This window comes from Schistocerca piceifrons, chromosome 11 (assembly GCF_021461385.2).
Source record: "Schistocerca piceifrons isolate TAMUIC-IGC-003096 chromosome 11, iqSchPice1.1, whole genome shotgun sequence".
Taxonomy (NCBI): Eukaryota; Metazoa; Arthropoda; class Insecta; order Orthoptera; family Acrididae; genus Schistocerca; species Schistocerca piceifrons.
In genome coordinates, this window is record NC_060148.1 from 136393358 (window position 1) to 136419698 (window position 26341).

General features: G+C 39.3%; 1 protein-coding gene across 9 annotated transcripts in view; it reads right to left on the reverse strand.

Moving 5' to 3' along the window:
• The window catches only part of LOC124720166 (zinc finger protein OZF-like), a 119238-nt gene that overhangs the window by 87632 nt on the left and 5265 nt on the right, over nt 1-26341 (reverse strand). For 3 of the 9 annotated variants that reach the window (XR_007006081.1, XR_007006082.1, XR_007006083.1), the window contains exon 3: nt 18506-19119. The exons of 3 other annotated variants lie outside the window; for them this stretch is intronic. The gene's annotated coding sequence lies outside the window, so the exon portion shown is untranslated. Of the gene's footprint in view, nt 1-7636; nt 8005-16911; nt 16986-18505; nt 19120-26341 lie in introns of those variants that run through there. 3 more of the 9 variants (XR_007006085.1, XR_007006084.1, XM_047245485.1) reach the window with 2 other exon arrangements.

The window sequence follows — 26341 nt, forward strand, 5'->3', positions numbered from 1 at the left end:
AGAGAGGGAGAAGAAAGAGAAAGATCAATGGCAGATTAAATACCATGACCGGCACTGAAATGAGTAGGGCAGCCATTATTAAGAAGGCACATGTCGTGGTCTGCAATAAACTGGTCTATGAGAAGATCCCATCTAGATGGAAAGGCACTGCCCCACAGGGGATGATGAGCTTTAAAATCCCCGAGGAGGAGGAAGGGAAGAGGAAGTTGATGAAGGCTAGTTAAGGCAGCAGGTGTAAGAGTCCTGTCAGGAGGGAGATAAAGATTGCAAACTGTGACCTCAGAGTCTAGGTGGACCCTAACAGCAACCGCTTCCAATGTAGTTTGAAGAGGAATCCACGTGCTAGCAATTTCTGTATGGACCAACGTACAAACGCCACCAGAAGCCAGCAGGGGTCCGACCCAATTTCGACAGAAAACACAGAACCCACAGAGGGTCGGTGAGTGAGCATCAGTAAAATGAGATTCCTGGAGAACCACGCAAGCTGCAGAGTAAGACGAAAGAAGGGATTTAAATTCCGGAAGGTGACGATAGTATCCATTACAATTCCATTGGGGAACCACAGAACGATGATTTAAATGGGGGCTGAACAAGCTAAAGCCAGTCATACGACCAGGTCCCCACCCATCACTGACAAGGAGGTGGCGACATCCATGAACGACAGGCAGATTCCGGTTGTGAAGTCAGGGATGGGACCTCCGGTGACACCAGAGGCTCTTTGTCCCGGGACTTATGTTTCTTCTTCTTTTCAGGCTGAGATTGAGGAGGGCTGTGTGGCATAAAGGAGCCAGCTGCAGCAACATCAGGAACAGAAAGAGACCGGGCGACATGGGGGCCGACAGACCGCGCCTCTCGCGGTCGTCGCGTGGCAGAAGACCTTTGGCCTGGAAGGAGCCGGGAAGGGGCATCCCATGAGAGGCCCCCTTGACCGGCATACACCGAAGGAGTGGGACATTTATCCAGCTGGGGAGGGGCAGCAGCGCCCAGAGGAGAAGGTGTGGGAGCCACAGGGAGGGGGGGAGGAGAGGGGTCCAGGACGGGGGTAAGGAAGGGGTGAAGATGTAACCAAAGCGTAACTGGATGTCATGGACACAGGGTGAAGACGTGTATACTTCTTATGGGCCTATGTGTAGGTTAAATGATCGAGGGACTTATACTCCTGTATCTTCTTTTCCTTCTTATATATTTGGCAATCTGGTGAACGTGGAGAATGACTGCCATGACAATTTACACACACAGGAGGGGGAACACAGAGACTCCCGTCATGGAGTGGACGTCCACAGTCACCACACAGAGGGGCCTGAGAACAGCAGGAAGATGTGTGTCCAAAACGCAAGCACTTAAAACACCTCATAGGATGTGGGATGCATGGCTTCACATCACATCAATAAACCATAATATTAACTTTCTCAGGGAGGGTATCCCCTTCAAAGGCCAGGAAAAGGCACCAGTATCAATGCGATTGTATTTAGGACCCTTCTGAACACGCCGAACAAAGTGAACACCCCACCGTCCGAGATTGTCCCGAATTTCCTCATCAGTTTGAAGGATGAGGTCCTTATGAAAAATCACACATTGAACCATATTTAGAGGCTGGTGGCGGGTAATGGACATACGAATTGTGCCAAGATGGGTACAGGCACAAAGAGCCACAGATGGGGCAGCTGAAGCAATTTTGATCAGCACCGAACTTGACTGCATCTTGCTCAGGGAGTCCACTTAACCAAACTTGTCTTGAATGTGTTCCACAAAGAATAAAGGTTTGGTATTGGTGAAAGTATCTCTATCAGTCATGGTGCAAACTAGATACCGGGGGAAATGTTTCGCCCCTAGCTGACGGGCCTGACCCTCTTCCCAGGGGGTAGCCATGGAAGGGAAGGCCGAAGGGGCAAGAGAAGCAGCACTTGAAGAATCAGTTCCATGCAGAGACAGCCTCAGAAGAGTGGCCAGAGTTCTGGACCCACATGCGTTTCATTTGCATACCACCCACTCCGATCAGGGGCTCTCCTCACGGGCGCCACCCAGCCACAGCAAGGGCCATCTGGCACGGTGGCCATTGCCGGGAGTTCCGATGCTCCAGGATGACGAGCAAGCACTCGAAGGCATGCATGAGGTGGTCACAGCTCAGGTATCAGAAGTGTGATCCCTGTGTGTTCAGGGGGCTCAACCAAAAGGATACATAGTGACCCCACCACACGGACGGGCTACCGTGCTGGCTATGCACCCTAGCATCAAACAACGACGTGAAAGGAAAGGTGGAATTTACAAGGAGGGTGCACGTCGGAGACACTAGGTAAGGTGCTCTTCCACAAATGGATCACACTACAGAGGAGAAATTTTGTAATGGAGGTCAAACCCCAGAGGGGGACCAGGGAATGCCAAAAGGAGGAGATGATTATGCAACAAAGCCGAATTGTAAAACCAACACAACCAGGAGGATAGCGGGGGCCAACATAAGCAAGGACACCACGAGAGGGAGAGGAGCAAGGAGGGGAAGGGGAAGGAAATTAAGCCCTGGAGATAAAGAAGGCTGCAATAGCTCAGGGCCCTGTGCTCACCATGCACATATCCACAAAAGAGTTGTGGACCCCCTGGGGGGTCGGAAGCCGGGGTCTGAACGTTTCCCTGATGGATGCCTGAGAAGAGGATTGCTTCTCAGGCGGCGGCGGCGGCGGCGGCGGCGGCGGAGGAGGAGGAGGAGGAGGAGGAGGAGGAGGAGGGATGGCCCCTGGGGCAGAGGGGGCCGGGGGTCACGAAGGAAGGGAGGGATTTGGGAGGCGGAGGCATGGGGTGAGGAGATGGAGTGGGGTGAGGATATTGCGGAAGGCGTGGACACGACCGAAGCAAATGATGTTGCCAACATCACGGGATGGAAGCGGTCATATTTCTTCCTGGCCTCAGAATAGGACAGACGGTCCAAGGTTTTCAATTCTTGTATCTTCTTCTCCTTCTCATAGATAGGGTGGTCGAAAGATCTAGGCGAGTGGAGGCCAGGACAATTGACGCACCGAGGTGATGGGGTGCATGTATGACGTCCACAATTTTCATAAATTTTAATTGTTACTACGAAGGCTGTTATTGGCAACTACAATCAAATGAAGTGCACCTCAGGAATTCAGCACTAATGACACTAACAAAATCTTCATTGTTTCCATCATAATAGTTGCAATTGGATGGTAGTGAATGATGTTATCACTACTCTTCTTACTTTCATACTTAAATTTCCATACCTCTACCAAAATGGGTAACTTTCTTGCTACAAAGATTTGTAATGTTTGATCAGAAAATGTAATGTCATGTTAACCGTAAATGCTGTGCTGTGTTTCTCTCAACAAAACAGATGACTGATACCTTATCACATGAGCAGAGCATCACACAATGTTTAATTTAAATTAATCTTATGTTGGAGCTGTTGAAAATAGGATATATTCTAAATATTTTGTCAACACAATTTGGTCATTTAAACTCAGTAACAAAATTTCCCTGTAAGTCAAATTTTCAGGAACATTGAACAATGCATTTTCGAAAATATACTGCATATAAAATTAAAAATTTATTGTCACAAACACATCTAAAATGAGAATGTAGTGAAACTCTTCCAGAATCTATTGATCCCACTTCCACGTTTGTACACTGATTAGTATGCACATTTGAGTGTGTTCAATGAAATGTCAGATCATGCAAACGGTCAGGGAAGAATGAAGCAACTTCGTTTTGCATCTCCATGTGTTCCTGCTCTAGTGTCAATCCTAAAGTAATTGTGAGGAGAGTATTCATCACATGCCTCAGTTTTAATTTTACTGGAGATTGGAAAATGATTGTGTGTAAAATCACAAATTTCAAAGTTACTGATGTACTAATGCTATAGTGCTTTACATTCAGCTGTTGCTTGTACCAATGTGTCAACAGTTCTCAATGGTGGCAAACATGAAATTCAGTATGAAGTGGCACACACTGCATTACTCCGGAAGGAAGAACCACCACATCTGTTTCCTCGGATAATGCTCTACAGACTAACTTTCATACATGCTACAGACAACCTTCTTAGCTCTGCAATTTGCCGTGACTGTGCCAAGCACAGATTCTTCCATTCAATATATCACTGTTAATTTCTCAAGTATTATGTTGAATGCACTTGGACAATGACAATGATGTTTTTCAACACACTCGCAGTGCTGTGCAATCATTGTCTGTGAGTACTGTGATCTTTAAGAAATGGGTTTCTTATTCTCTCATAATCCCTCCCAAATGTGTCTCATAATTATAGTCCATATCCCTGACTATTAAAATCTGATTCTTTGTACACCTACATCTACACTAGACTAGTCACCTAATGGTGCATGCCAGAGGGTACTTCTGATACCACTACATCCATTACTTTACCATTTCCTATTCTATTTGAAGGTGGTGTTTGGGGAAAACAATTGCCAGGAAGCATCTATATTAGCTCTAATGCCTCCTATTTTGTTGCCAAAATTACTTTGCAAGATATACCCATCAAAGAAGCACTTCTTTATCTACTAGTTTAGAGTTGCTAGCGCTTGATGAGGTTCCACAATTGACTACATAACAAACATAAAGATTAACTACACTCCATTTAAAGTTCCTATATGATATGTGTAATAGTAGCATTTTTCCCCAAGTGACATGGAAACACATTGACTAGTTCACTACCCCATGTCTGAACACTTATCCTATCATCGTGCCCCTTCTTTTTGTCAGCATTTTTCGTACATTTCTTTCCTCGACTGTTCTGCTAAGGACTCCATATTCCTTTTAAGTTCACTTAATTTTCAGCAGCATTCTCTAATCCCACATCTGAAATGTGTGAGTTCTGTTTTTCATTTTCCAATCACGTCTACCCAGTAAAAATTCGAATACTCACCACAACTGTTCTTAGTCCACAGAGCTGGATACCGTTACAAAACAGATTTCTACTAAGTATTACAAATTTTTGTAAATAGCATCAAATTTAACTGTAGGCTTTCCCAGCGTAAACTTTTTATGAAGGTTTCTCGGGTCTCCAGCCGAGTGGTAGCATTGATATCTTGCAATGTTTTTGACAAAAAGACGAATGACATCAGAGCCATGGTCAATCTGACTGGAAAAGAACTAGATGCTGCCACGATCGCGGTCCTCAACAAAGGACTGAATTTTGCCCCCATCCCCAGAACAAACTCAAAATGAGACATTATCAGTGGCGTGGAAGAAGCAGTACTAGGGCTTCCCAAGGAAGAGGAAGTCAGATGGGAAACTTCCAGAATAATCGACAGATTTCAACTGCCTAAAAATAACATATCTGCGGAAGGACGAGCAGCTCTTTGGTCCCTTAGAGATGACCATGATATAACTATCCTACTAGACGACCAAGGGAATGCTACAATGCTATTAAGCACTTCCGAGTACCAGCAGAAAACCTACTGCTACAAGATGAGGCCTACAAGAGGCTGAAGAAGGATCCAACCCTGACATTAAGTAGAAAGACGATAGCTCTGCTGAAGAAATCCGACTTACCTGAACCAATGAAGAAGCACCTGTACCCCAGACCACCAGCAACACCAAGCCTCTATGGACTCCCTAAGATCAATAAGGAAGGGGTACCTCTGGACCAATTGTAGACTCCATCAACTCTCACTGTTACGGACTTGCTAAATGCCTAGAAACACTGCTCAAATCCCTTGTGGGGGCCTGCAGCCACCATGTGAGAAACTCTGCCAAATTCGTAAAAATACTCAGGGACATGTGACTACATATGGAAGACCTACTCGTGAGCTTCAACGTGACATTGCTTTTCACAAAAGTGCCTTTTCAATACTCCTTGGCACTTTTAGCCCAGCACTTTGGAACACAAACAGTCAGGCTCTTCAAACATGCACTAAAAACCACCTACTTTCAGTGCCACGGGGAATTCTTCGAACAGATCTATGGTGTGGCCATGGGCTCCCCACAGGCTCCTGTGATTGCAAACCTCTATATGGAACATTTCGAGGAGGTGGCCCTTCAAACTGCCAGACAGAAACCAAAGCACTTCTTCCACTATGTCAATGACACTTCTGTCATATGTGGACATGGCAAACAGGTGCTAGATGATTTTCTGGAATACCTCAACAACATCCATCCGAACATCAAATTTACAATGAAAATGGAGGGAAATGGCTGGCTCCCCATCCTTGATATTTTAATTAAGAGGAAGGCAGATGGTTCACTAGGCCATGCAGCACATAGGAAGAAGACACACAGACCTATACCTTCATACAACAAGCTGCCACCATCCAGCACAGAGACAAACAGTACTGACCATCCTGGTACATAGGGTGCATGCGATCTGTGACAAAGACAGCCTACCATCCGAGCATTAACACCCGAGGGAAGTCTTCCACCAAAATGGCTACAGTGAAACGCAGATCAACAGGGCACTTAAAAGAAGGAAGCAGAGAGAACCCCAGAAAAAGATGATGGAGAAGGAGACGAACGTCTTGCATTCCTTCCGTACATGGTTCCGCTCCTGGTCAAAATTGCACAACTTCTGGGCAAATACAATATCAAAACCACTCTCAGACCACCATCAAAGACCAGGGAGCTCCTAGGTTCTACCAAAGATCCGCTGAACCTTAACACACCAGGAGTATATACAGCACATCATGCGAATGCGGAAAACAATACATTGGGAAAACACAGCACTGTATATCTAAATGCTGCAGAGATCATATCAGATTTGTGCAACTAGACCACACATAAAAATCATCCACAGCAGAACACAGCATAAATGAAGAACACCCCATCAACTTCGAAAACACGAAAGTACTGTGCTGAGCATCTGGCTTCTGGGAAAGCATTATCAAACAATCCACAGAAATAAGGATTCATGACAATCTCATCAACAGATAAGATGGATACCAACTCAGCGCAGCATGGAACCCTGCGACAGCAGCAATCCATCGGGGGCATGACCGTCAACGCCCTCTGCTGTGGACACAGACATAATGCTTACACCGAGAACAGAATGCGGCCACCATCCCCACCACCAAAGCCACCCGAGGTCTAGTGGAGGGGGGTGATGGCACATATAAATAGCACACTCCCCACAAATCTTTACACAATGCCAGAAGATGGGTAATATGACACTTCCTGGAACATCATGTGATATCAATGCTACCATGTGGCTGGAGACCTGACAAACCATCAGCATTAAATTTAGTACACTACGGTGATAGTTAAACTAATATGGAATTTCACAGACTATCACCATAATGTACTAAATTTAATGCTGTTCACAAAAATTGTGCTAAATTTAATGCTGTTCACAAAAATTTCTTGCTATCACAATGTTTTCTCTTTGCAAGCAGTTTGGGATAAGATATGTTCCATTACACTGTAAATTTATGCCATGCATACTGGATAAACCCATCGTCTTTACACAGAGCAAACAATTTCAGTAATGCAGTTTGTTTTTCATTAAATACTTCAGTGACAAGAAATAGTATGACAAATACAATACTTATCTGATAACATACTGCTTACAGTTGATTGCTTTACCTCTTACATCTTACATCTTTTCTATTATAGAACTCTGACAGAGACAAATAAATTGACAGCTGCTGCAAGGAAATCATCTTTGGTACATTTGTTCCAAGAACGAATTTGAGGAATTCATTATTTATATGTAAAATAAAATTACCATGGGTTACAGTTAATAAACTTATGTTTCCTAGAAGTTTCATTCTAATACCATTACACACAACCGAACAATATACCTACAGTCAATTGAAATTCTATGAACATTCTGGAGGAGTGCTAATATCCTAGGTTTTAATGTTTCATCATTTATGATCACTGAAATTTACTGCACCCAATGCATTTCATGATATCCATACAGTACTTCATGCACAATGCATCACCAATGTGAAAACTTACATCACACTCAATGCCATCCTCCTGTTTCAGTTCTAGGTCTTGCTTTATATGAAGACTAGATGTTACAATCTTTAGCGGACCTTCAAGAAACTGAAAAATGAAAGAATGGCATATTCAAAGCTTCTGTCCCTTGCACTTGATTGGTGGTTACACATCACGTGGGGCTCAGAAGCTATTGGTCACATGTATTCACTTATTGGCATTTGGTAACCATAAAATGTGTCACATTAAATTAGATTTACTTTCATTCCAATTGATCCATACATTTGAAACCAAGACTCTAATTTGGAGACAGACACATCAGACATCAACCAAACAACAGAAATTATTCCATCCTTGCCAAGCAGCCACTGCTATTACACACACACACACACACACACACACACACACACACACACACACACACACACACACACACACAAAAACGATGTTATTTTTCTCAACTAAAATTTTGCTCATTTTGCAAGGGAGACATGTTATTGTGGATAGTTGGCTCATAAAGAAAATTGCACTTATGTAATACCATGTCATTTCATGGAAAAAATTACACATGCCATGTAAAATATCATGGTAATTTTCTCCTTTTCACCAGTACCACTGTCATCCCATTTCATGCATTATTTGAACATTTAAATAGTGTGCCACCGTTGTAATTTGATTTGAGGCAACTCTGCCAGGGATGGTCCCAGTCACCAGCATTGACACAAGGCACTGAGCACGTCAGGATTTGCACAAGCAGGCAGACATTTCTGTGTATCATTAAGCAAATTATACTATGACAAACCTTAGAATTTCTACTGTTTTAATGCATCATTTATTCATTATTGTGAGGAACTGAATAAATTTATCTGCACAGGAATGCACTGTATTTGCTAATGAATGGAAGATGTTGATTACTCACAGTGTTTATGTAGGTGCCAACATGAATTACTATTACAATATTTGCAATTGCATGACTGAGAAACTCCAGTAACATTACTAAACTGAACTGTATGCTGTATGAATGAAGCCAAATAGAGAATCTTTCATGTTTGAAGTGTGCAGGAGCAGGAGAAACTGGCCAATTGTCTGCAAAATGCTTGGTGAAGTGTGATGTGGTCAATGGCTTCAAGCTTGTAATACAATTCTATTGAGCTCTCCACTCTTTTCATAAGTCCAAGATCAACTGCAAGCTCTCTTATTACATGTTAAATACTGGTTCAGATGCTAACTCCTTTATAAAGTAAAACATAAAATTTTACAAAACAAAAGTTACTTTTATGTAACCTAAGCTTTCTTTTATAGTATTTGATTAGCTTTAAATTCTATTCCTCTACCCTGCTATTTAACTTTTTTTTACTGTGTAAGCTCTTACTGTATAATGCTAATATTCACTTTGTTTCCTTTTTAGACATTGGACCTGATATTAATAATATTTATTGGAAGTCAGAACTATGACTTGTTAAAATGGAATTCACATCGAATCACTTGACACATCACAATAGCATTTCTTGATTTTCATTCTGGAATTTAAGTTAATTTTATTTTTGGGTGGTTCCAGTCCTTCCAGCCCCCTTTCATCCTATTTCAATCAATATAGTATAAATAGAATCTGGAAGAAAACAGAACTGGCCATTTATGAGAAACTCCAAATATCATTTGGGCATTTGAATGTATCCATTAGAATCGGCTGACAGCAGAACATTCAATTACATGAAACGTGATTTGGTTCATATGACACATAATTATGACACAGGGGTCTTTTGACACCATGGAATGTTACAAACCACCACAATAAGGAAACTACTGTTGACAGTAGTGTGGGGTGAGTCATGGCACAATGTAGATGACTGCGTCAAGTACATGTCTTGACAGCTGCAAGTTTGAAGATGGCACTTTGTTTTTGCCCAGTGTGAATGTGGAGACACTGATGCTGCAAGCTCGTTCAATGCATCTCACTACTATTTTGCACATGGAAGCCACATAAGTTCTTTGCAAAGTTCTTTATATTTATAAAGTGAAAAAACACCTCAGACAGGAAATGAAGTTATGCATCTGCAACCCTGGAGGAAAATATGACAATCCAAGATAAGTTGGTACAACTTTTTCATGGGCCATCCCCTCTCCAACCCTTAAGTGTATATTGGTAACACCTGTTGCAGCCTGTAATGGGAAGTTATGATGGCTGAACAGCCGATTTGTGTAGTCAATGACATATTTTTAATTCAATGGAAAGACAAACAGTGTTTAATCTAACAACTACCTTGACATATCAGATGTTAGAGTGGGATCAAAGTGAATTTTCAGGGAAACAGCCTGTTTGCAGTGGCCAAACAAAAAAAGTAACAATGTAACACTGGGTTTTCATCAATTATTTTTGCAGTTTTCTTTCCGATATTGATTTGTATCCAGCAGGACTGTGGACAAAAACAGGAAATAAGGGAAAAGTGTCAGTTTTGAGCCTAACCTAAACCTCAGAGAGGGCTATATATCAGTCTGTCACAACATAGATCCATCTCTGGGAGAAAGCTGTTAATAGTATTTGAAGAGAGGCAGTGAACACTGCTCTACACCCCAACACAAGAACCTCTTGTAAGCAGCAGAAGAACATAAAGATACAACTATGCAGACAATACCACTCACCAAAACCAGGAGTGTATATCAGATAAAGTTAATAAAATTTCAAAATCAAAGTTGCACATGTGTTCTGTATAGATACATATATGATTATATTACATTAGCAGAATTGTCAACATGTATCAAAAGCATGCTGTGAAGTAAAGGCCATCCACAAAATGATTAGTTTGTATGTTAATGGCAGGACTGAGATGGGTAACAGCTGTGCATTGCCTATGATGTAATATCCTCCCATTGGCTGCCAACAATCTGGTCCAGAGACATGTTAGAAATATCTACTTGGTACCATTAACTAGTGCAGTGTGTGGACCACTGTTTGTGAAGTTTAGCTAATAAACCTGTCCACAGGAGTTGTTGACTTGAGGAACTATTATTAATGGGGGCACACAAAATCGATTTGAAGGTAACGTATGTCCATCTAAAGTACCTGCACTTACCAGGTCTCCATGGCTAGGACTAAGGAATGACAGAGGCCCCTGGTTCCCGTCAAGATGGCACAGGCCCATAAGCTTTCCAGTGTTCTTGACCTTGCTGGTTTGTCTTGAGTCAAAAGGAAAGGGAGGGTAATGGCTGCATGATAAGCAGATTACTGTTGATTGGACACCCAAACCAATGCAACTCACTTATTTGGAACTCAAGAATGCCTCACTGCAGCATCCAACCAAGAAGTGAGGGGTTGCTCTTCGCTGTGAAATTCTTCAGTGTCAGAAGAGGGAGAATCAGACACACAGCACCCTTGTGTAGTGGTACACACCACTATGAAGAAATGTGGTGACACCACTGTGGAGAAGTTGATGCATATCCCTACATCATCTTTCCAACAAATGATACTAGCAACTCTGAGTTATTTATGTAACAAGATTAGAAAAATAAAATTATGTGTTGAGTATAGAAGTACAGGGCATAAGACGCATGTCAACATCTTGTTTTCGCCAAGGTTCCATCTGAGATGTGGTATTCCAATGGTGAGATTGAGTAATGTATACTACAATTGCTGGAATTTATGATCCACCTGTTATGCCAACTTTTTGTTTATAAATGCCCAAAAATGTCTCAGCATTTTTCTGCCATCATCAGTGAGTACTTTTATTCAGCTACATGTTTCAAGTAATAATGAGCCTAACAAAATTAGATCTCATAACAGTTTATGTCTTTTCACTAGTACCTAATTTTTCTACATTTCTAGTTTATATATGATCCTCTATATCTTTCTACGTACTGATAGATTATCATCTGCAACTAAATTATGTTCCTGTGAGTTTGGCTAGCGAATCACCAAATCCCTACCTATGAAGCAATTTTGTTGCACCACAAAATTTCATGTCCATTTCGTAGAACTCCATTCACAAGCTGTAATTCTTTTCCTTACTGAAAGCAATTTTTATATTCCTGTGTCAATCACTATTTATGATCACTTGGGTTTGACACTAAGTTGGAACTTCTCTCTCTCTCCTCTGCCTGTGTCACAGTGAAGGCTCCCTATTTTCTGACCTGTGTTATTCAGTGGAGGATGATAGGGTACCTCTGCAAAGCCCATGAGGGCACTATGGTCAAGAAGGAATAAGAATCTTTATCAGCCGTTCAGTATTTTCTTATACAATGGGCTTCGTCAATAAGTTCAATTACAGTATAAAGATGGTTATATTCTCTTAACAATGTATATATAAATCATGTGACATTTAGTGTAGTACAATAGCACACATTTGGAATTTTATATATTATTACTTTTACAATAAAAAGGAAAACATTATACAGATTTATATTAAGCAGGGAATATTCATGTTGATGACACTATGTCATTATCATATACATGTTGATAACACTATGCCATTATCCTAAGCTATTGATACAAATTTAGGTCCTAATACAGGCAGAGGTACCTTTCTCTATGTTAAAACAGCAAATCTGCCATATTACAATCTTTAAATTCATCAACTGAGTAAAATGCTTTACCTTTGAGCCATTGACCCAATGTTGTCTTAAATTTACTTTTAGATACTGTTTGTACAATTTTAGGGAGCATATTAAACAGTTAGAGGCCTACATATTTATAACTATTATGTATATATCTAAAAACAATGATGATGTGACTTACCAAATGAAAGTGCTGGCAGGTCGATAGACACACAAACAAACACAAACATACACACAAAAATCAAGGACCCACATCCTTTCGTCTTTCCCTCTCCTTCCCTCTTTCCTGATGAGGCAACAGTTTGTTGCGAAAGCTTGAATTTTGTGTGTGTGTTTGTGTGTCTGTCAACCTGCCAGCACTTTCATTTGGTAAGTCACATCATCTTTGTTTTTAGATATATATTTCCTACGTGGAATGTTTCCCTCTATTATAACTATTATGTATCTTAGACAGTCTAGAGTATGGCAGATCAATTGTGTGGTTTCGTCTTGTATTGTGGGTGTGGACAGATGACCTAAGGGGATATTGAGCTATGTTTTCTTTTACATGTAGTAAGCAATAATAGATGTACAAACAAGGAACTGTCATGATGTTAAGTTTTTTGAAATGTTCCCTGCATGTATCCCTAGGACATAAACCCACTACACATCGAAGAGCTTTTTTTTGCCATCTAAAAATTGATATTGAACTGTGAGAATTTACCCAGAGCAGAATACCATAAGAAAGATGGGGGTGGATATAAGCAAAATATGAATGCAGCAGTAAGTTTTGGCTGACATTACTCCTAAGCTTATAAAGTAGGAACATAGCATGTGCAAGTTTAGAACAGACGTATGTGATATGTTTATCCCAGCTAAGTTTCTGGTCAATCATCATTCCTAGCAGTTTAACGGACTTATTTTCTTTGTTTGATACCTCCAAATTAAAGAATATTTCCTCAGTTTTTGTTTCATTTATGAATAGGGAGTTTGTACTAAACCAATGAACTGATTTTTCAAATATTGTATTAATATTTTCTCGTACAGATTCAAGAGTGTGTCCTGAATTGATAAAAGTTGTATCATCTGCATAGAGGACTGTTTTACAGGGTAAATACTGTGGCATATCATTAACATACACTACGAACAGGAAGGGTTCAAGTATGGAGCCCTGTGGCACACCTCTTTTTATTGTTTGTGGGTTTGACAGCTGCCCATTTACACTAACAAATTGTACTCTGTTGCTTAAGTAGGATTCTAATAATTTCAGGGTGTCCTCTTCCATGCCGTAGTGTCTTAATTTCATGATCAAAGTACTATGAGATACAGTGTCAAATGCTTTACTCAGGTCTAGGAGAGCAGCACACGAGATTAATTTATTTTCAAAGCCATCATATATATATCACTAACAATATTTTCAACTGCTTTAACTGTGGATAGTTTAGACCTGAATCCATACTGTGAGTTACTTAACAAATTATTCCTCTCAAAATAGTGATTCATTTGTTGGTGAACACAGTCTTCGATTATTTTAGATATTATTGGGATTAATGGGATAGGGCGATAGTTACTTGGATTTGATTTATCTCCTTTCTTAAATATGGGAATAGTTACTGCTATTTTCAAACAGTCGGGGAAAATCCCTTGCTGTAATATATGGTTAATGAGAGTGGTTAGAGAGGGCAGAAGATCACTTGGTATCTTCTTTATGACATAGTTTGACAGACCATAGAAGTCCTCTGCTCTGGAACTACTTAGTTTGCCTATTGCTTTGCTAACATCATTTTCAGTTACTGTTGCCCAGCAGAATTTATGGACTACATACTTATTTGAACCTAAAAGAGTTTTAGCATCAAGCATGGCGTTGAGGGGTGACAAATCTTGTTGTAAACTGAAGTTAACAAAGTGTGAATTTAAGATATCTGGGGCTATGGGTATAGCTAGTTGAGTTGTTGGTCTATTTATTTCATTTTTAATTACTTCCCAGGCAGCTTTACAGCTGTTTCTGGATTTAAGAATGTAGTTATCATTCGCCCTACATTTTCCCAAACTTATTTCAGATCTATAAATTTTTCTTATTCTAATGTACATCTCTTCGTACTCGTTGCTGTTATGAGATCTGTCCTTAAACATAAGAAGCATAATCCTGATGCTGTTGAGGTATGGCGTAAACCAATTATTTAGTCTCTGTGGTTTATGAGCTCGGTTATTATTCTGTCTTTTTACTAATCTGGGACAACACTCATCAAATATTCTTGCAATTTCCTCTATAAATAATTTGCTTGTGTTATTCACACACATATCTTTGTATAAGATGTCATTCCAGTTAACTGACCTTAATCTAGTTCTAAACTCTCTTATGTTGCATTCACATTCATAGGTCTAACATTTTTGTGTTGTTCATCTGGAATGCTGACTGGAACTGTAATCCATAGGTCATCATGATCAGCTAGGCCTAACTTCACTACTCCAATTTCAACATTATTTTCATGGATATTACTTATTATTTTGTCTAAGCATGCATTATATCTTGTAGGCTTGTCATTTAGATAATAGCAATCAAAAGCTCTTAGGCTATCGAAGAATTCCAATATGATATGACTCTGTACCCTAATATCCATATTAATATCACCAAAAATTAAGATTCTTTGGTATTTATATTTAGGCTTAGTAAGACTAACAGTTTTTTTAAATTTACTATAAATTCATATTCACTAGAAGATGGTGTGAGATATACAGATGCAACAATATTATTATGTTTAGGTGTATGTACAACTGCAGCCTCAAAGATGGTGTCTATACACAGGTCTGTGACATCAATAGTAAAGTATTGTAGATTTAGTCTATTCTTAATACATATTGCAACGCCCCCATGTCCAATTGTTGATCTGCAGTAACTACTAGCTAAGGAGTAATGAAATGGAATATTGAGGTCAATTTCTGATGAATATAGCCAGTGCTCATTTACATAAGTATACCACAGTTGGAAGTTTCTAACCAGTACTGCAATTCTTCCAACTTCTTTCTTAAAGACTGTACATTAATACGTAAGAACAGAAGACTATTTTTGCTAACCCTGGGCAGTAAAGATGAGGGTTCAGATTGTCTTCTTAAGGGCACTTCTACACAGCTGATATCTTGAGCAGGTTAGATGCACAATGCATTTTTTAGGTTAGAAAACCACCTGTAAAGACAATAAGCAGGTAAATGCAGATCTACGTGTGTGTCACCTAATTTTGGTACTGAGGAAAATACATGTCTAATGTCACAAAAACAAATGCAAACCCAAAGTAAAAGTAAAGCTTTCAACAACCTGGAGTTAGTTATTAACATTTTACTGCTCTATTAGGCATTGTCTTAGTGGATGTGGTATGCCACTGGCTTCCTCCAACTTCTGAACTCACTGACGTAGTAAGTTACATGAGGACCTAGAGCTTCACACTGGAATGGAAACTGTCATTTTCCACATAGACAATTTGCATGTGAAAAAGTGACAGATGATGCTTGGGACTGAACCCAAAACACTTGAATTTGTAGCCTCACACCCATTCAAGAAGCAATCCTCTTACTCTTAGAAAAGTGTGTAAGCAATCAAGACCAGATCCAGAGTTTCATTAACTAACAGTGGCATTATACACACAATAGTGGAAGGAAAACCAGAAATGATTAGCTACAAAATCTGATATTCCATACAGAGGACCCATTAGAAAGATGCACCACAGAACACAGGCAGTAATACATTTATTATCTTGAAAAACCAGTACTGTACAATGAGATAAATCTCATAGCATGTTACTGAAATTTGTAATCTGCATGCAGATAAGTATCAAATGAGAGGAAAAAATAATTTTAAAGTGTCAAATGTGATGTGGAAAAGAAACCATTTGAGTTCCAACATCCACCCATCATAGTAGATTAAAGCTTAAGGTATACTCTGGTAAATATTGTATACAAATCGAATTTCTCCATCATACTGCAGAGACAGGATATATATATACTTGTCAGCTACGTAACTGAAGATGCATGCCTTCAGATGGGGAGAAAGATGAGGAACATTACATCAATGAAGTACAACATGACATGAGGTTGAGCAAATATAAGCAACATGAGCCATGCCATTTTATCAGAAGCTGTCCATCCATTTCCTTGAAGAGATTTAGAGAATCCATGGAAAACATAGATCTGAATTTCCAGAGGACAATCTGAACTCATTCATCTCAAAATCACATCCTGTGACATTAGCACAGCTGTGAACGAAAATTCCTGTGAAAATCTACAAAACATGTTTTCCAAAAATTAGCCTGTGTAACTGTTTAGAAAACACACACAACAGGAAAATATTTATTCTGTTAGCAATAAACATGCCCAAAATAATAAATTCTCTAAATACAGAGATTGGAACATGAGCACTGGACTACTGAAGCATCACAGATTGCTACTGTTAAAAACAAATTCTGAAAGACAGGAACATACTTCTGCCTAACAAACCTGGTAAGGTGATCAAACATGATGTAACAGCCAATACACCCAGCATGGCAAATGTTGTGGAATACAGTGAGGACCTGCAAATGTTAACAACATTACATAGTTACATGACAGGTGAGATCTGTACAGCAAATACAAATGAAGCTAAATCCTCTGAATCTCCATGGCCAACCAGAAGTTGAACATATGAGAACCACCAAGACAGCCTATATAAGCAGCCTTCCATTAATTTATAAGCAAGATCATATCTTGCAAAACATGAAACAAAAAATGAAAACCCACAACTTCTGAACAAAAATGTTAGAAAATGGATCAAAGACAACTCTACAAAGCCAAGTTGACAATGATGCACATGGTAGCAAAACAGAAGACATTAACACAAAAGTCAATTACAATGCTTTGCCTTACAAAGTTTCTCCACTAAAGAACATAAAAATGCATTTCACATTATTGGCTGCAGCATGGATACTAAAATGACAGATACAAAATTGACTAAGGTGGGGACAGGAGGGAGAAGGAAAAACCAAACTTTTTTACACAGTAGACCAATAGACCTGAAGTGGCAGCCATCAGATTAAATAAAACAAGTGGATCTTGCAGAACAACCTCTGGCAATTGAAGTGTTACTTTATGGAACAGTGGCTTTTCATGGGAACATAAAAATGCACAGGTCATTTCAGTTTGTAAGAAGAGGCACAGGAAACATGTTTGGAGCTAAAGGCCTGAACAGCAGATAATTTTGTTCTCCTATATGATTTTGGAAAGAAAGCAGTTCCTCTGCAAGAATAAAAATGGATCCTACAGTCATTGATTAATTAAAATCAGTTGCTCTATTCACTCACAATTCTGCTGTAATGCCGTCAGCCAATACAATTTTGAATACCAGATGATTTAAGCTGATCAGAAACATTCACAATTTGATCCAATGACTACCTAATATTAGAGAATAATCTATGTAACAGCAGATGTAAAAATTAATTTTGGCTGCACTGATGAGTTAAACCTGGATTTCTTGCATTTTATGGGCTATCACCTTAACCATTATGGGCAGATCCCTGCAAGAATAAGAACATGACTGAAAAGGATATCTTTCAGATCATCCTCTTTAATTTCCTTCAGATTTAGAGTATTTGGAGTTGTGCTGGAACATCAATTCCCTAAACCAGCACTATGCAGATACCAAACAATGACAAAAATTTGACATTGAAGATCAGAAGATTTCTGAGTGCTGTCAACTACAAAGTATTTCCTAATTATTAACACAACTGCTGGTAATTGAGACTATAGCACAAAAGTACCTTAATGAAAAAGCTTCTGGTTTGAATCTTCTAGTAAGAACTACTAATTTTTGGAAACTTCCATGTCTACTAACAACTCGCAAATTTAACAAATACTGAATTGTAACAGTTTAGTAAAAATTACATTTTTTCAACATTCGACATATTAAAACAAAAATTTTGATACATTTCTGCGAGATTTCTTTATTTTCCATTTGATGCTCTCCATTTTTGTACCAAATTGTAACTTTTCAACAATACCCGCATTTTATGTAACTTATAATTAAAAATAACTTTTTAATAAAGTATGGTTCAGCATGAATTAAAATTACCATTTGTTTTACATATGGAATGTAAATAAAACTAAAAGAACTGGTAGCAATCAGTGTTATCTGAACCACCAATTTTATGATTATTATATTTTTATCATATGCACTCATCTACAGACAACTGTACAATAAATTTTTTATACTTAACAGCACTCACAAATCACCCAACTGCCAAATGCATTTCTTGTTTCTACTTCTATGGAGAACTGTGTCACACTGCTTTACAAAATTATTGGCTGGTCGCTGACCTTAAAATCCTGAACCTAAGATGAAAATCTATGAGGACACACAACTGACATCCCCTTGGCAGCCCTGGAGGCATGCTTGGTTAGGGTAATTGTTAAAGTAACTGATCCTGAAACCAGGAGTTACAGCCTCAAATCTGAGACATAGCAACAGTTTTCATCTGTTTCTTTGTATGTGTACCAATACAGTATCGCAGAATTGTTATTTATGTTCATACAGATAACTAAGTAATTCTACAAATATACATGCTAAAACTATTTCTTCTGCTCCAAGACAGCACTTTAAACAATAGTGCACAGCCCCCACACCAAACGAACCACGGACACTGCCAAGGTAGGGTTGCTGGCATGTGAGTGATACTGAAAACAGTAAGTGCAAACACAAATACGTATTATCTGAGGAAAAATCAAGCTAACACATGGTTCCTCAAGAGAGGCAAAAGCCTTTTCAGCAGTTGCAGGAGCAATGGTCTGTATGATCAACTGACCTGGCCTCGTAGCATTAACCAACTTCCTGTGCCAATACTGCAAGTGGAGGAAAGCAAAGGGAAACTGCAGCTGTGTTTGTTTTTTTTTTTTTCTTCTCAAGAGCATGCAGCTCTACTGTAAAAAATTATCTTAGGCAAAATATTCTGCAGGTAAAATAATCCCCCATACAGATCTCCAGGTAGATGCTACACAGGAGGATGTTATCAGGAAAAGCAGGATAGGCACTCTGTACGTCTGAGTGTGGTGAATTACATACCTTAGTAGGATAAGTATATATCACTACGGGGTAAGATAGATACTGCCTACAGGACAATTAGAGAGACCTTTAGAGAAAAGAGAAGCACTTGGATGAATATCAAGAGCTCAGACTGAAAACCAGTTATAAGCAAAGAAGAGAAAGCAGAAATGTGGAAGGATTATATAGAGTGCCTATAGAAGGGCGATGTACTGGAGGGCAATATATGGAAATAGAACATGATGTAGATGAAGATGAAATGGGAGAAATGATACTGTGTGACTAGTTTGACAAAGCCATGAAAGACCCGAGTCGAAACAAGGCCCTGCAAGTATACAACATTCCATTAGAACTACTGATAGCCTTCGAAGAGCCATACCTGACAGAACTCTACCATGTGGTGAGTAGGATGTAAGAGATAGGTGAAATACCCTCAGACTTCAAGAAGAATATAATAATTCCAATCCCAAAGAAAGAAGGTGTTGACAGACGTAAAAATTACCAAACTAGACATGAAAATTACCAAACGATCAGTTTGGTAAGTCATGGCTGCAAAATACTAACACGAATACATTACAGATGAATGGAAAAACTGGTAGAAGCTGACCTTGGGAAAAACCAGTTTGGATTCCATAGAAATGTTTGAAAACATAAGGCAATACTGACCCTACAACTTGTCTTGGAATACAGATTAAGGAACGGCAGACATATATTTCTAGCATTTGTAGGCTTAGGGAAACCTTTTTATAATGTTGACTTTAATACTCTCTCTCAAATTATGAAGGTTGCACAGGTCAAACCCAGGGAACAAAAGGCTATTTACAATATGTGCAGTAACCTGATGGCAGTTATAAGAGTCAAGGGGCATGAAATGGAAAGAGCGGTTGGGAAGGGAGTGAGACAGGGTTGTAGCCTATCCCTGATGGTATTAAATCTGTATACTGAGCAAGTAGTTCAGAAAACAAAAGAAAGATTTGAAGCAGAAATTAAAATCCACGGAGAAGATATAAAAACTTTGAGGTTCGCCAATGACATTGTAATTTTGTCAGAGACAGTGTCTTGAAAGGAGAATAGAAGATGAACATCAACAAAAGCAAAATGAGGATAATGGAATGTAGTCAAGTTAAATCAGTGATGCTGAGGGATTTAGATTAGAAAATGAGACACAAAGTAGTACACGAGTTTTCCTATTTGGGGAGCAAAATAACTGATGATGGTCAAAGTAGACAGGATTACAAAATGTAGGGTGGCAATGGCAAGTAAAGCTTTTCTCGAGAAGACAAATTTGTTAACATCAAGTATAGATTTAAGTGTCAGGAAGTCTTTTCTGAAAGTATTCGTATGGAGTGTAGTCTTGTATGGAAGTGGACAACACAGACGACTAACAGTTTAAACAAGAATAGAATAGAAGCAAACATCAAACAATGGAAAACCCAGGATGGAATGTAACAATACCAGAGAAGGAAAGATGCTACTCACCATATAGCGGAGATGCTGAGTCGCGATAGGCACAATAAAAAAAGATTCACACAATTAAGGCTTTCGGCCATTAAGGCCTTTGTCAGCAGTAGACACGTGCACCCTCGCATGATCGCAGTCTCAGAGAGCTGAGACCACAGCTTGGCAGTGTGGTCTCAGCTCTCTGCATGTGTGTGTGTGTGTGTGTGTGTGTGTGTGTGTGTGTGTGTGTGTGTGTGTGTGTAAGAGAACAGAAGCTTTTGAAATGTGGTGCTACAGAAGAATGCTGAAGATTAGATGGGTAGGTCATGTAACTAATGAGAAGGTACTGAATAGAATCGGGAGATGATGAATTTGTGACAACTTGACTAGAAGAAGGGATCGGTTGGTAGGACATGTTCTGAGGCATCAATGGATCCCCAGTTTAGTATAGGAGGGCAGCGTGGAGGGTAAAAGTCAAAGAGGGAGACCAAGAGATTAATACACTAAGCAGATTCAGAAGGATGTAGACTGCAATACATTTGAGATGAAGAAACTTGGACAGGATAGGGTAGTATGGAGAGTGGCACGAAACCAGTTGGGCGCTGATGACCACGCTGTTTAGCACCCGAAAACCTGAACCCCCCCCCCCCCCCCCACACACACACACACACACAATAAATAGCAAAAATGGATAGGTTGTATTCAGTTTTAGTACGAACTGAAGTGCAGTGGCAGAAAGGACAAGAGTTCTGGTCAGATCAGTACAAGATTATCAACAAAAAATCAAATAGGGATCATGCAGGGAGAGCCCTAGTAGTGAGCAAGAAAATAGTAACATGAGTAAGCTATTATCAACAGCAATGTCACTGAATTACCATAGCTGAAATAGGCATGAAGAAAATACAACAATGGTAGAAATTTGTATGGCAACCAGACCAGCAGAATAATAAAATAGGAAAAAGTTTGATGAGTAATTATTCAATATCTAAGGAAGATGACAGCCAATTCTAGAAGGTAATGAAATTCGATAGTAGGAACAGGATGTAAAATAGTTACGAGAACATCCAATGGCACAAATGACAGAGGGGGAAGCCACCTGGTAGAATTTTGCACATTGCATGAATTAGTCACTGCAAACACTTATTTCAAGTTTCGTGAAAGAAGCTATACACAACATGGAGAAACCAAAAGGTTTCAAACAGATTATGTAATGTCAAAAACAAAGATTTCAAAACAGGATTCTAAACTACAAAACATTTCCAGTGATAGATGTGGACTCTGGCTAGAGTTGTTTTTATTAACTGCAGAGTAATTTGGAAGAAATGGTAAAAGTAGAATTTAAGTACATGGCATTTGGATAAACTTGAATGAACCAAAACTCATTGATGGTTTGAAAATGAGCATTAGGCAAAAAGTGATAGAGGGTAAGTTTACACTGGGTGATGAATAGGCAGCTTTGAGATGAAACAGTGAAGCAGGAGGAAACATAGGTAAAAAGTAAGGCCTAGCAGGAATACCTTCACAACTCATGATATACTGAATTTAATTGATGCAAAGAGCAAATATAAACATGTAGCTATTTAAGCAGACAAAAGGGAATACAGACATTACTGGAATGATGTTGACAGAAGACGCAATATGGCTAAACAAGAATGATCGTAGGGCAAAGGGGAACAAACTTGCTCCAAAAGTAGTTGCAGAGAAGACCGGAGATATCATAACATGACCAGAATTTGATACAGCACTGAAAGAGCGAAGTAGTACCAAGGACATTGCAGTTGGTGACATTCCCTCAGAATTATTGGGATACATGGGAAAGCCATCCATGACAAAATTATTCCACTTTTGTGCAAGATATGAGATAGTTGACTTACAGTCATACATCAACCAGAATGTAATAATTCAAATTTGCAGAAAGGCAGGTGCTAACAGGTATGAATATTATCAGATTAATATGACATGCTTGCAAGAATGGAAAAGCTTTTAGAGGGTTAACCTTACATAAGATCACTTTGGGTACTAGGAACATGTAACACAAGGCAATACTGATACTATGGCTTACCTTAGACGAGTTAAAGAAAGACAAAATTGTGTATACAGCTTTTGCAGATTTACTGAAATGCTTTTGAGTATGTGGAGTTGACTGCACTCTTTGGAATTTGGGCAGCAGCAGAATATGTAGACAGGAAGCAAAAGTTTGCTTGCAACTTGCACAGAAACCAGGCACCAGTTGTAAGACTTTAAAGACATGAAAGGGAAGCATTGAGTAGGAAATGAGACAGGCTTGTAGCCTACATCTGATATGCACTCTGTACGACGAAGACATGAAGGAAATCTGGAAGAAAGTAAAGCAAACTGTGTGTTTACCAATGACAATGTAATTCTATCAAACAAAACAGACATCTTGAACTGTCAATGAAGGGATGTGTGGGAGGTAAAACTCGGAAGAGCAAAATTGGATATCATCACTAAAGGAGATTGTGTGACAAACATCAATAAAAGCAATGGAATCTAGCTGAAATAAACCAGGCAATGTTGAGTTTCGACTAGAAAATGAGACAGTAAAAGTAGTAGACAACTTTTGCTAATTGGGCATCAAAGTAACTGACAATGGCCGAAGTAAGAAAGAAAGTGAAGACTAGCAATATCAATGAACATGTGCCCAATAAAGAGGACTGTTCACATCTAATATAGATTTAAGTGTTAGGAAGTCTTTTCTGAAGATATTTGCAGTGGAGCCCTGTATGGAAGTAAAACAAATGATAGGCAATTCAGACAAGATGAGAATGGAAGCATGTGAAATGTGATACAGAAGAATGCTGAAGATTTCATGGGTAAACGAAACAAGAAATGAGAGAGAAACATAGGGGCCAATTTCACTAACACAAGGAACCTGTTAATAGCACAAATTCTGAGGCTTTTAGGGATAGTCAAGTTGGTAATGGAGGGATATGTGAGGGTAAAATGTGTAGAGGGATACTATGGCTTGAAGACAAGAAGCAAGTTCAAATGAATGTAGGAGATGACAGTGATCAGAGATTAAGAGGTTAGTGGAGGGTATTCTAGCATGGCCAAGTGCATGAAGCCAATCTATATTATATTCACCAAAATTGAGTCATAACATAACACTGCTTCATTTCATACAGTCACACAAATTCTAGAATTACCTGTTGGTTCACTTGCTCATCATTTTAAAAAATCTGCCAGGAGTTCCTTTAAGAAGACAATTTTAGATATATTACAAAAATTATCACATATTTTAAGTCTATGACACTTCTAAAGAATAAATGACTCATTCTTTTCAGAGTGGCCTTCTCAGTGACAGTCAGTAAGGTGCATTTCAACGGTAGTGATCTAAAAGCTATATAAATGATCAGTGACAAGAAATTTGAAAATTTATTAGCATCTTGCACTTCATTTTCCTATGCTGCTACTTTGAATCATATTTCCTACTCCCATAATCTTTATTTACTTATCGGTAACTATTTTATACGAAATGCGCTTCATCATATAAAAAAACAATAGTGTAGTGAAATCAGTGGGTACAACCAGAATCTTTAATATTGAAATCAAAAATACCCACACCATACAACTAATTGTAACATGGATTTTCTATTAGCCAATCACACAGTTTTATTTTGAAATTTTAAAATGATGTGGATGAAGCAGGGGGGGGGGGGGGGAATAATAAATAAAACTTTTGAGGTCATTCACTTTGTGAGAGTTTCCTGTTCTTGCTAGCCCGTGCCTTGGGATGTGGATGTTTGCATTACTTACAGTATCTTGTTTGTAAACTGCATTCTGGCAACACATTCCTTACCATTCTTCCTGATGCCAACAGCAGAGTCATAGTGGTATCAAAAACTACTAGTATTCTAAGCCTGGTAAACAAATACAGGCAGCACTATATGTTCTGCCTAGCATATTCCACAGATTTTTTTATGTCACTGATATCAGCGGAATAAACTTTTATCTGACAAAGGAACCAAAATATGACATACAAAGCGTGTTACAACCAAACACTACTCTCAGTTTACACATGAGGTAGAACAGTCTTGAGGCCTTTTCTTCCAGATTTGGTTGTTGTGTTTTTCCCAGTTCACTTTCCCACCAACATGAAATTTGGCACGTTTACTTTCTATACTGACTCAGACATGTACAATGAAAGAGTGTTAAAAATTGAGATTCTGGACAAAGCCCTTCTTCTGAAATAGAAAACACACACACACACACACACACACACACACACACACACACACACACACACACACACACACACACACACACAGAGCCACTGTCTCCAAGAACTGAGACATGACCATCTGCTTTTGGCATGAGCAACAATCTGTTAGGATGGGTTGTGAGGTATGAGGCGGCACAGGGTAAGGAGAGAGGGATAGCAATGTAAAGGCGGGAGGAGGGGTGGGGGGAAGATAATGTGTTCTCTGTGACACCACGCAAGGATGTGGCAGAGACAGTATGGGTTGCTAATGGCAGTTTTGGGAAGCTGTACTGAGGAAGGGGAAGGGGAGGAGAGAAACAGAGAAAGGGAAAATAATAAGTGCACAGTGCACTGGGAGTGAGTGAGTGTGTGTGTGTGTGTGTGTGTGTGTGTGTGTGTGTGTGTGTGTGTGTGTGTGTGTTTTGGTTTTTAATTGTATTTTCATGTTAGTGGTCATGTTTACATAGGCGCCACATTGGAGTCTTAGTGTATGGTTGCTTCTGCCATATTTGTGATGTCATGGAACAAAGTAGATGGGTGGAATTGGATACTTCTGTATTTGTGACTGACAAGATAAGGCATGGGAGATCTGTTTCTGGGAAAACGCTCGAAAGGAAATTTTAGGCTGTGCATGCCTCAGTGTGACTGTTAGTATATTCCTTGCAACCACATTGTTTCCCAATATTCTTAGCTGGTGGAGTCTCCTTACATTTCCTTTCCTCATAACACACTGTATCAGAATAAAATCTACCTTGCACTCCTTCAAATTCTTTCATCACCGCCACTGCTAGCACCACTAGTGGAATCAACTGCAGCAGTAGTATTAACTTTTAGTTCATAGTATTATTCACTGACATTGCTAATTGAGACACCCAAATCATTGTAATACTATTTGTCATATTAAAATATGATACGGAAAGGGTACAGTATTTGTGAAACCATGGTCCAGTTTAATAGAGGGCCTGATAGACCTAATCAGATCAGGTTCAATAAACAAACCAATAAGATCATAAAAATGTCATCAACAAATCTTGATCTGGTGAAGGGTTTGTGATTCTGAGTGCTTAGAAAGGAATCCTCTAGGTGGCATATGAATGAACTGGCAGAACATGGTGCCATGCAAATGCCCTTTGATGTGCTGTAGATTTGTTTGTAGGCGGTGCCTTCAATGGAGAATTGTGGGTTAGAATCTAGTT